We start from the raw sequence: 12,248 nt of genomic DNA on the forward strand, positions 1-12,248 counted from the left end.
GCAAAAATAAGGCAGAGTAATGGGTTCGAACAGATTAATTTCTTGTTATTCTTTTTGTAGAAATTATTTCATTTTCCCATCGACCAGCATTGTTTACTTAGAATGAAGAAAAGACATTCAAATCATGATCTGAGACTCCATGCTCTAAAAAGACAGTCACAAAGACTAAAGATGTTTCTTACAGTAAATATATGTGTGTGTTTTTTTAAGCTCACATATGGTTCTTTCACCTTTGAACAAAACAACCCTGCACGATTTCCTTTCTTTTATCGCATGGTTTCAAATGAAGCCCTTCAGTATGCAGGAATTGTCAAATTACTGAAGCATTTTGGATGGACCTGGATTGGACTCATTGTTTTGAGAAACAAGAGCAGAGATCATTTCTTGAAGATCTTGGAACCTTTGTTTTTCCAGAATGGAATCTGTTCAGCCTTCATACAAAGAATCCCAAGCCAAGGTCATTTGACATCATTAACCCAAATCAAGTATCCTCAAGTACTTATCAATATGTCATGGACAACAGAGCCAACATATTTATTGTGTATGGAGAAATTCTCACAGTTATGTGGCTGAAATTTTTGATGTTTCAGTCTGATTCTTTTCATCAGGAAAATGCACCAATGGGAAAATTGTGGATTGTGACTGCGCAGATTGATTTCACCATCATGGGCCTTGTAACTAGCTGGGATTCAGAATTATTCCAAGGCACCATATCGTTTGAGGTTCCTTCAAATGAACCACTCGGGTTTCAGGCCTACCTTCAGAACCTAAAGTGCTGCTCAGAACAAGGGGACAATTTCCTAAAGGACTTTTGGGAGCAAGCCATTCACTGTACGCTTTCAAATTCCAAAGAATCAGTGGAGCACAATAAAATATGCACTGGGGTAGAGAAGTTGGAGGTGCTTCCAGATGCTGTTTTTGAAATGCAGATGACTGGTTACAGCTACAGTATCTTTAATGCTGTCTATCTTTTGGCACATGCTTTACATGCCATGTCTTCATTTAGGTCCCTCCACCAAATGTTAGTGAAAAGAAAAAGATTTGCATGTCAAGAACTTCAACCTTGGCAGGTAATAAGGATCATGGTGGCTCCTGTGGTTAGGATTCTGGGTTCATGATTTGCAAGCTCACGTTCAAGACCAGAGTGTTTCTTTGTGGTGGGATGAAGTCCCATCATTCGCTCCAACTCCTGCTAACCTAGCAATTTGAAAGCGAGTAACCACTAGTAGATAAATAGGTACCACTTCAGTAGACAGATTAACATGAAAGGAGACATCTCCAGGGCAACAGTAATGTCACCAGCTAATTCTTTCAACCTGGAAGCCTCTTAGGTGCTTCTGATACAAATGGGATGGGGCTAGGTAAATTCTCAAAAACAAAATAATTTTATTATTAGGGACACATTTTTGGTAAGTGAAATAGCCTTCAGATAAGTTGCAATGGAATCATAATTTTTGTTCTCGGCGAATGCATGCCAATTCTTTGTTTATTTCTGTGCTTGAGCCATGGTGGTGCAGTGGTTAGAGTGCAGTACTGCAGACTACTTCTGTTGACTGCCAGCTGCCTGCAATTTGGCAGATCGAATCTCACCAGGCTCAAGGTTGACTCAGCCTTCCATCCTTCCAAGGTAGATAAATGAGGATCCAAATTGTTGGGGAAAATATTATGCTGACTCTGTAAACTGCTTAGAGAGGGCTGTGAAGCACTGTAAAGATGTATATAAGTCTAAGTGCTTGCATTGCTACTTGCATTTTATGTATTTTTGTCCTTGTTCAAGAACACTCAGAAGAGGTGCCATTCAAGATTAGCTGAGACAGGACTTCCTGTTTTGAACTTCCCCAAAGATTGACCACTGACCACGATTGTACATGGCTTTGGTTCGTGCTTCAGCATTGGAGAGCCCCAATCCTTTGGATTCAGGGCAGAAGCTACCTCATAGGGGTAGCAGAGGAAGAGGAGACCATCAGCTGGGTAGAGGGGAGTCACAAATCCCCTCCCCGGCTTGGCAATTGTTCCCTCCTGAAGCGGTGGTGTAAAATGGCCACCCTGAAGGGGAAGATCAGACTGGAATAAGATTGTGCAGGAGAGAGAGAAAGAAGCGAACAGCAGGAGGAACGGGATGATATAATCAAATGGAAAATTTAAGAAAAGATCTAAGCGGCGAAGAGAAAGAGAGAAAAAAGGTGTGAATTGCTTTTGATAGCGTCGGGGCTTTGAAACCGCAAAAGGTAGAAGCTGGAGAAGGAATTATATAATCAACTTGGATAAGTATACTTTGATTTTATATTGGCACTAATAAAGCTGAACTATAGACTGTTAAAGAGGAAATTTAATATCAACTGGATTTGATTTTTTTCTTGTTGGAAAATTGTGGATTAAAAAGTTTTTGCTGGCAGATGCACCACGAGATGGTCCTTCACTGTTTCTGGCCCAGCCCCATGATCCTTGAGTTTGATATCCCTTAGCTACAGTAAAAATGGTAAAGAACTGTTTTTCATGACCACATAAAGAAGGAGTAGAAATGGCAATAAATTGTATTATGTAGTTTTTGTTTAAATACATAGAAAGCTTCTTGATAGTAAAATTGGTTCAACAGTGGAACATCCTAGATATAAAGATGGGTTTTCCATCTCTGGAGGCCATTAAAAAAAGGCTGAACTACCTGTTCTCATGGATGGTTTAGTTGGGTTTCCTACACCTTGCAGAAGATTAGAGCAATGTTCCTATAGTTCTGTGATTTTAGGATACTTTGAATCTATTCTCAACCATGTTAAGATTTTCAAAACACTTATTTGATATATATATTTATTACCTAGATAAACTGTGATAGAGTCCTAAAAATTGTATTTATGAATCAAGTTGGAGCTGAGGGCTACTATATCTCTATCTCTGAAATATTATTTGGGAAGCAAGTCCTTGATCTCTCAAATTCTCCCCAACCAGTCTCAGAAATTCTTGCTAATCTATTCATGTTATTTATCCATATGAATCAATACAGACTTTCTTTTTTTTAATAGATTATATGATGAAGAAAGCCAGTTTTTCCCTCTTAAATTATTTTCACATTTATGGATAGGTTCTGCCCTTTTCTCTGTGTAGTAATCCTTGCCAGCCTGGATACCAAAAGAAAAAGAAAGAAGGGGAGAAATTCTGTTGCTATGATTGTGCTCCCTGCCCAGAAGGGGAGATTTCATACCAAATAGGTAGGTAATATAGTACAAGAAATATTCCAGCATGCATTAATGCAAGTGAATGTATGCAAATATTTAGCTGGCCAGGAGAATTTGAATACATTTCCATGTGTCTGGGAAAGAAGAAACTAATTTCTAATACAATATTTTTCAATGGGATCAATAAGAAATCAACAGAAGGATAAAAGAAAAAAACAATATCTGTGCATGAAAGATAAAAGTTTACCTGTCCTTTCATGTCTGGCTCTTGGACAAGGTGCTCATCTCCGTTTCTTAGCCAAGGGAGCCAGTGTTCTCTGAAGATGCTTCTGTGGTCATGTGGCCAGCTAAAGCACATGGAATGCTGTTACCTTCCCACCAAAGTATCTACTCACATTTGCATGTTTTCTAACTACTCAGTGGACAGGAACTGGGGCAAGGAATGGGAGTTCATTCTGTCATGCAGCATTGGGTCTCTAACCCATGTTATCAACTCTCCAGCTGGCAGGCTCAGTGTCCACTTTATTGTCTCAGAGGTGCTTTTTCAAGAGGCAACTGAACTTTCTTATTTATCTTTGAAGACGTGTTGCTTCTTATCCAAGAAGCTTCTTCAGTTCAGTGAAACATCTTAAAAGAAAAACAAGAAAGTCCAGTTGCCTCTTGAAAAAAGCACCTTTGGGACAATGATAACCTGAAAGGCTGAGAATCTCCATAGAACTTTAACTGCTTTTTGTGTATTATGTATTAATATTGCATATTTATTCATATGTATGTGACTTAATGATAAGCAATTTTATTACTAATAAGATCTTATGAGATTCTTCCAAACTAATGTCAGTTGCATACAGTAAATATATTTCCATCATGCTACTCTCCCTTGAGTTCAAAACCTTTATTAAAAGAAACAAAGAAAGAATAAGTCACAAGCAAACTTAAAGCTAGAATAGGAAAAGAGATCTAACTAAATCAGCTTTATATTGATACCATTTATGAAACCTCCATGCATTATATTGGCAAAGCATCTTTGCATCCACCGGATCCATACACTATTCATTCACTATCTTATCTTCTTGAGAAGATCATTTATTTATTTATTTATTTTTATTTATTTATTTGATTTGTCAATTGTTTACAAGATAATAAGTATAAGTGTATACATAGTTGTGAATACATGAGATGGGTACATATAAGAAAAATAAAAGAATAGAGAAACAATAGGACAGGGACGGTAGGCACGTTGATGCGCTTATGCACGCCCCCTACAGACCTCTTAGGAAAGGGGTGAGGTCAATGGTAGACAGTCTAAGGTTAAAGTTTTTGGGGTTTGGGGAAGAGACTACAGAGTCGGGTAGAGTATTCCAGACATTGACTACTCTATCACTGAAGTCGTATTTCCTGCAATCAAGTTTGGTGCGGTTTACTTTGAGTTTGTATCTATTGTGTGCTCTTGTGTTGTTATGGTTGAAGCTGAAGTATTCATTGACAGGTAGGACATTGCAATGTATGATTTTATATACCATGCTTAAGTCAGACCGAAGACGACGTAATTCAAGGTTTTCTAGTTCTAGAATTTCAAGTCTGGTGGCATAAGGTATTCTACAACGAGTAGAAGAGTGGAGAACTCTTCTTGTGAAATATTTCTGGACTTTCTCAATTGTGCTAATATCAGATACGTAATGAGGGTTCCAGACTGATGAACTGTATTCGAGTATTGGTCTAGCAAATGTTTTGTATGCTCTGGTTAGTAGTGTGATATTGCCAGAGAAAAGCTACGTAGGATTAGGTTAACAACTCTTAATGCCTTTTTGGCTATGTAGTTGCAGTGGGCTCTAGCACTCAGATCATTAGAGATGAGTATTCCAAGGTCCTTTATAGAGCTTGGGTCATCAACAAGGTCTTGACTATTCAGCTTGTATTTTATTTTCTGATTTTTTTTTGCCAATATGTAAGACAGAGCATTTATTTGTTGAGATTTGAAGTTGCCATTTGTTTGACCATTCGGATACATAGTCAAGATCTTTTTGTAGGGTAGCAGTATTGTCTGTAGTATTGAACAGCTTTACATCATCAGCGAAGAGAACGCAATTGCTCTTAATATGATCACAGAGGTCGTTTATGTAGAGTATGAAGAGAGTTGGTCCTAGAACACTGCCCTGAGGGACACCACTATTGACAGGTACTGGATTTGATAGGACTCTCCCGATTTTGACCATTTGTTGTCTGTTTGATAGGAATGCTTCTATCCAGTTATTCAGTTGTCCAGATATACCATAGGATTTTATTTTTAGGAGTAGTTTGTCGTGTACCACTGAATCAAAGGCTTTACAGAAGTCTATGTAGATTGCGTCTATTGCTTTGCCCTGGTCGAGTTGTGTCGTCCATATGTTTTTGCAGTGTAAGAGTTGCAGATTACAGGATAGTTTTTTTCTGAAACCAAATTGTTTATTGGAGAGTAGGTTGTTTGTCTCTAAGTGGAGGATGATGGATTGGTTAATAATTGATTCCATGACTTTGCAGGTGACGCAGCATAAGGAGATTGGTCTGTAATTTTCAACTAGGCTTGGGTCTCCCTTTTTGAAGATGGGGATGATTGTGGCTAGTGACCATAGGTTAGGCAAGGACCTGGTCCTGAAAGATTTTTCAAAGATTATGCTTAGAGGTTTGGCTATGGCAGTGGATAGCTTTCTTAAGAAGTAGGCACATATTCCATCCGGTCCAATAGATAGGGATGGTTTTAGATTGCGTAGTGATTTTTCAACATTGTCTTCTGTGAAATCGATATGTATTAGGTCATTGTTGTTATCTGTGGTACGGTTAGGAAATACTGGGCAAGATCCATTGCTGTTTACAAATACTGAGCCGAAGAATGTGTTAAAGATGTTGGCTTTAATGGTGTCGTCGTTGCAGTCTTTACCATCAGGTCCTATCAAGGGAGGGATGGACCTTGAGTCTTTTAGTTTGTTGTTTACAAAATTGTAAAAAGCACGGGTGGAATTGGTGCTTAGAAGGTTTTCTTCTTGTTTAATGTGATAATTGGTGCATTCGGTCTTTATCTGGTGGCATAAGTTTTTGTATCGGTTTTTGAAATTGGCAACGTGACCAGTTTTGTTTTTCGGCCAGAGTGATCTCTTTTTGGATTGAAGTTTCCTTATTGATATGGGTAATCTTCTTTTTTGTTTTGTTTTGGGAGTTGTTGTTGGAACATATAGTATGATGACTCTTTTGATTTCAAGTAAGAATATGTTGTAATGGTCTTCAACGGTATTGCATCCAGAGAATAGAGATTGCCAATCAAGGGATGAGAGGTCGTTGTCTATAAGATCATAGTTGCCTTTTTTGAAGTTATAATTGGGGATTACATCATTGAGGTGATTTTTGTGTGGACGTATGTTGAGACAAAAGTCAATCATATTGTGGTCACTGCTGGAAAATGGTTCTTTAGTTTGTATTCGTAAATTAAATTCAAACTATTGCAGAAGATGAGATCGAGGCAGTTGTTTAGTCTAGTGTTGTTGGTTACTAGTTGTTCCAGTCCCAGATTTGTAACAGCATTGTAGAAGGTTGCGTGTATGGTTTCAGTTTTACATTCATTTAGGGTCCAGTCAATATGAGGTAGATTGAAATCACCAAGAAAGATAAAAGGGTACGGGCAGGATGCTGCCCATGTTAGTAGTGTATTTAGCTTGTTTACATGTTCGATGTCATAATTAGGTGCTCTGTACCATAGTAAGAATCGAATTGTGATATTTAAGGATAGTTCACAGATGATGGTTTCAGGAAGGGCAAGCTCCTGGGTAACTTGGATATTTTTTAGATGTAAGGATTTTTTATAGAATATAGCAACACCACCTCCTCGACGATTTTCACGATCTGATCGGTAAACATGATAGTCTCTTACTGTGGTAATGGAGTCGGGGAGAGATGCATTGAGCCATGTTTCACAGACAAATATAATGTCGAAGTTAGCCGTATTAAGGAGGATGAGAAATTCAGGTATTTTGTTCACGAGGCTTCTTGTATTGAGTAGTTTGCATTTAAGTCCGGCAGTAGTTAGAATTGAGGTAGTTTGGGGCGCGCGTGCCTAGTCTTGGGTGATGGTGGATGGGTTGAGGTAGGGTTGTGGTTGAGGGTAAAAGTTGAGAATTGGGTTGCGTGGCTTACTTTTGATACAGTCAGCATGGTAGTCAATGTACAGGTCCTTCTCTCCATTGTCTAGACGGTTTTGAGTTCGATGCGGAGTACACGGGAGCGGGCACGTTGCTGTATGGTTAGGTCAGGGCGGCAACGGAGGTTCTTGTGGTTGGTGTTGGTTTTGGCGAGTGAGTTTATAGTATAAATGAATTTATGTTTGCTTGATTCGTTTTTGCAAATGACCCTGCACAAGCGTGGGGCCACAGAGCCGTCTCTATTTTTGAGCTCTCGGCGATGCGGGAAATGTCAAGTATTTCATCAGCGGAGATGGTTGATGCTTGATAATCTCTGATGATGTTTCGGACAGTTGTGATGTCATCATTGACATTGATGTCTTCTTGTCCAAATAAGATGGCGTTTGGACATTTCCGTTCACGCTCAACAGCTTCTCTGATGAGGATTGGGATATCAATATTTGTCTGGGTTGTGTTTATTTGTGGATTGGGTTTTGGATTGGATTGTGGTTGATGGGTGGAGATGTGGTTTGTAGCTATTTGATGTTCAGGTTTTTGCGTTGTGTCTTTTTTTTCAAGGTTGGTTATTCTTTCTTTTACGGCGTCCAGGGATGCTACTATGGTGTTGAGGGATGTTTTAATGGTTTCGATGATTGGGGATGTTTCAATGGTTTCGATGGTATCATCTCTTTCAGACAGATCCAGTTTGGATATGCATGATTTGCAGAAATATGGATACTCATTGGATGATTCTAGGTATTTAATCATTTGCTCAGGTAATCCGAAGCAGTCATGATGAGTGTATTTTTTACACAGAGAACATATGATGGAGTATTTATTATCCTTTAGATTTTTGTAGCATTTAAGGCATGTGCAGGAGTCTTGTGGTTCATTGGTGGGGATTATCTTCTCTTTAGGTTGTGGTTTGACGTAGGATTTACTTTTTGGCATGGTAGGATTGGTAAAATAGTACGTTGATTGAATTGAATTAATTAAAGGAACAATTTTGGGTAATCTATATAGCCAATATTACATCAAACAATATCAAACAATCAATTGTAGTAATCTCTCAAGTCAGATAATATTCCTGAGCAACAATCAGCCTGATCAATTAATTACTCTAATCACTAATCAATTAATTACACTAATTATTAATCACACTGTTCATTTAAATTCACTAAATCAATGATTTTGCTATTCAATTAAATTACATGAATTTTGATATTTTAATCTAGTAATCACACTGTTTGCACTAAACACTCTAATCACACTAATCAATTAAAAACAATAAATTAATAAAACCATTAATAAAATATTTTATAGAAATTGATTATCTAATCGTTGATATAGGTGATGAATAGAAATTGATTATCTAATCGTTGATATAGGTGATGAGGTAGAAAAGTTGTAAGTTTTGAGGTAATGAGGTAGTATTAGGAGTCTGCAAGGAACGGGTTGATTGTTTTACTAGCAGCTGATGAGAGGAATTTATCGCTTTTTGAATAGCAGATCGCTATTACTCTGTAAACAGGAAGTTGTAACACAGTGTTCTCACTCAGCAGTTGAGGAAAACTCTCAAAGTTGGGGAAAAGCCACGTTTGGAGCGTTCTCGCTCAGGGAGCGATTCACCCGGCCGGCGCTCCTCGGGCTTTCCTCCTTCTGGCGCTCCTCGGGCTTTCCTCCTTCTCTCTCCGGAGCGAAGCGGTAGCAGTGGTAGCGGCAGCGGTGTCTCCTCCGAATTTTCCCTCCTCACTGCCCGTCGTCTCCCCAACCAACTTCGGGACAGAAAATTCTAACTTGGATTTACAGCGGATCCCTTGCAAGAACGAGCCTTGCTTTTACGCGGATCCGCCGCTTGGATTCTTCTTTGTCTGCGAGGCTTGTCCCGGTTAAAATGGCGTCCCCCTCCACTCCCGGCCTTCGCCCGCTTGCCTTTGTTCTTGCTTTGTTCCTTTGCGCCTCTGGGCTGTCTCCGGGCTGGCTTGATCTTTATCTTTCGCTTCTCCACGATCTTTATGGTGCCGGTAGATGCTGCACGCTTAGCGGGAGGGTGGGGGGTGGGGGTAGCAGGAACCGTCGCCGGCGATTTCCACGGCAAGGATCATGCCAGTAATCCCACTAGTCTTCCCTTTCTTCACACTTCCTTCCTGTATTGATTCTGTGATTTGAACCTCTCTCTATAATCAAATCATGCCAATGTACTTCTTAGCTATGGCTCACTCACTTTCGTATCCAGTCCAGATTAATTCAATATTTCCTTTGATGATCACCACACATCCTTCTTATTGTAACTAACTCATTCCCACCAAATGCTGCTTCCTTTTATATTTCTTCTGACCTGACCAACACTCATTTCCAAGGGAAAAAGTGGACCAAAGCATCAAAGGTGGGATTCCATCAGGATAACAACCTGTTCAGTGATTACGCGCATGTTCCACATTTAAAAAAGCTCTCATACTTACCTTCTACTGCAGCCCCTGTGAATAAAACAGCTGAGCTGTGGCAAACCACTCTGCCACATGAATCAGCTGTGGTCTAAAAAAAAGGAAATAAAGCACAGGAAAGAGCAGGGGCAGGTGGGTGGGCTCACATGCTTGTTGCAGCAAACAGCTGATCTTCAGAATTAGGACTGGTTCACCCAAACCAGTCCTAACTGGTAGAATCCCACCCGTGGAAAACATACACTCACCCCGTAGCCATTTTCACTCCTTTGGACAAATCTTATTTTCAGTTGGTAACATTCCAGTTTGGGTAATGAAATGTCTACAAGAAAACAACCTAGCTCAGAAAGCAACAAAGCCCCCTCAAAATCTTCTTTTCAAAGGAAGAATATATTCTATAAACTCTAAAGGCTCCAAATAAGAGTTAATCCTATACTTGCTAAATACAACGTTAAGACATAGGATAACACAACAATGTTCAACGGGGAGGGATTAGGTTGAATAGAATATGGAAATGTCTCTTGGGCCACACATGGTCAATGTTTTAATTTATTTTTTTCAATGTCCAGATATGGTTGATTGTTCCCCATGTCCAGAAGATCAATATGCAAGCAAGAAGCAAGATCGATGTGTTTTCAAGACTTTAAACTTTCTGTCTCATAAAGAGCCATTAGGGATGAGTTTAGCCTTGGTTGGGATTAGCCTATTTATAACTACAGCCTTTGTCCTTAAAACTTTTGTTAAGCACCAAGACACTCCAATCGTCAAAGCCAACAACCGGGAATTGACATTTACACTCCTTCTGTCCCTTCTCCTTTGCTTTCTTTCAGCTTTACTGTTTTTGGACAGCCTAACAAGACCACTTGCTTTCTTTGCCAAACTGCTTTTGGCATTGTTTTTGCGGTGGCCGTTTCCTGTGTATTAGCTAAAACCATCACCGTAGTTGTAGCTTTCATGGCCACCAAACCAGGGTCCAACATGAGGAAATGGTTGGGGAGAAAATTGGCCAGTTCCATTGTTATTTCCTGCACCCTTGTTCAAGCAAGTATTTGTTCTTGGTGGATGGCAACCTCTCCTCCCTTCCCAAATTTGGATATGCATTCTCTCACTAGTGAAATCATAGCAGAATGTAATGTGGGATCTTCTGTCATGTTCTATCTTGTCCTGGGCTACTTAGGATTTCTAGCCATCATTAGTTTTATGGTGGCTTTTTTTGCCAGAAAGTTGCCAGATGCTTTCAATGAAACCAAGTTTATCACCTTCAGCATGCTGATGTTTTGTAGTGTTTGGTTGACTTTTGTCCCTACCTATCTGAGCACAAAGGGGAAGTATATGGTGGCTGTGGAGATCTTCTCCATCCTAGCATCCAGTGGTGGATTGCTGTCTTGTATCTTTTCCCCCAAATGCTACATTATTCTGTTGAGACCTCAATTAAACAACAAGCAGCAGTTAAGAAAAAGCAATTAAGAAAAATTTGTGTGTTCTTTGTGTGGTATGCATGTAAGCATGTGTGTATTACAATTGGTGGTGACCAGTGACCAATATAGCAATTTGAAGTTTAGCTGCTTTCCTTCTAGGGCAGCCCCAGTAAGTAGAACAGCTGAAGTGTGGAAATCAGCTGTGCCACGTGACTCAGCTGAGCCAGAAAGAAGGAAATATAGGACAGGATGGGTGGGGGACAGCTGATGGACAGAACTATCAGTTTGCTAGAACCAGTCTGAACCTGCAGCAGCCTACCAATGGTGGTGACTAATAAAATTCTGCCTAATTTTAAATGCAGTAGAACAAAATTTAGCTACATTCATGGAGATTGAATCATGCTGATATGATAACAAATGTATTCTGTTTTACCAGGTAAGGAACTATAAAAGGGATCCTTGAGCCCTTATAGAGGGTACTATATAGCAGAATGTCAATTTAAGTTCAAGAATCGCTTTTCATGCATGTCTCCTTTTTTTAAATAAATCTCATTCTTAAAATATAATTGGTCTTTTTATTATATCATCATCATTATATCCATCCCTTTCGTTACTATGTAAAGCCCTATGAACTCAGGCTGACATTATATGAATAACCATTGAAGATGGAATAAGACATTTTAAAGCAGGGGTGTCAAAATCAAGGCCCACGGGCCAGATCCAGCCTATGGGGTGCTTAGATCTTCCCTGTGGGGTTGCCCTGGAAATAGTGAAGCACCAGCCCATGATGCCCCTAATAGCAAAAATGGAGCTGGCAAGGGCTACCCTCCTGAGCTCCGTTTTTGCTGGCAGAAGGTTGCAGGAAAAACTCGGGAGCCCATTTTTGCTAGCAGAGCACTCAGGCTACCACAGATTGTTCCCTACATGAATGATGTCAAGCTGGCCATGCCCATCCCAGCCTTACCCAGTTTATGTATTTTCCTCAATATAGCCTTTGGTTATTTTAACCAGAAACAACCTCTGATTAGAACTGCTGAAAATTACCTGCATGGTTTGCCGTTGTTATACTCCAAA

At 39.6% G+C, this 12,248-nt stretch overlaps 2 pseudogenes across 1 annotated transcript; both read left to right on the plus strand.

Moving 5' to 3' along the window:
* The first annotated feature begins 273 nt into the window (after window positions 1-273).
* Window positions 274-1,118, plus strand: LOC148129153 (vomeronasal type-2 receptor 116-like; annotated as a pseudogene).
* Window positions 1,119-3,102: 1,984 nt separating this feature from the next.
* On the plus strand, window positions 3,103-11,223 carry LOC148129154 (vomeronasal type-2 receptor 26-like; annotated as a pseudogene). Its single transcript, XR_015745969.1, has 2 exons — window positions 3,103-3,203; window positions 10,326-11,223. The product of XR_015745969.1 is annotated as a vomeronasal type-2 receptor 26-like (transcript).
* The last annotated feature ends 1,025 nt before the right edge of the window (window positions 11,224-12,248 follow it).

Source organism: Notechis scutatus, chromosome Z (assembly GCF_049901735.1).
Source record: "Notechis scutatus isolate UNSWTSFEM ecotype Mainland chromosome Z, rNotScu1.2, whole genome shotgun sequence".
Classification (NCBI taxonomy): domain Eukaryota; kingdom Metazoa; phylum Chordata; class Lepidosauria; order Squamata; family Elapidae; genus Notechis; species Notechis scutatus.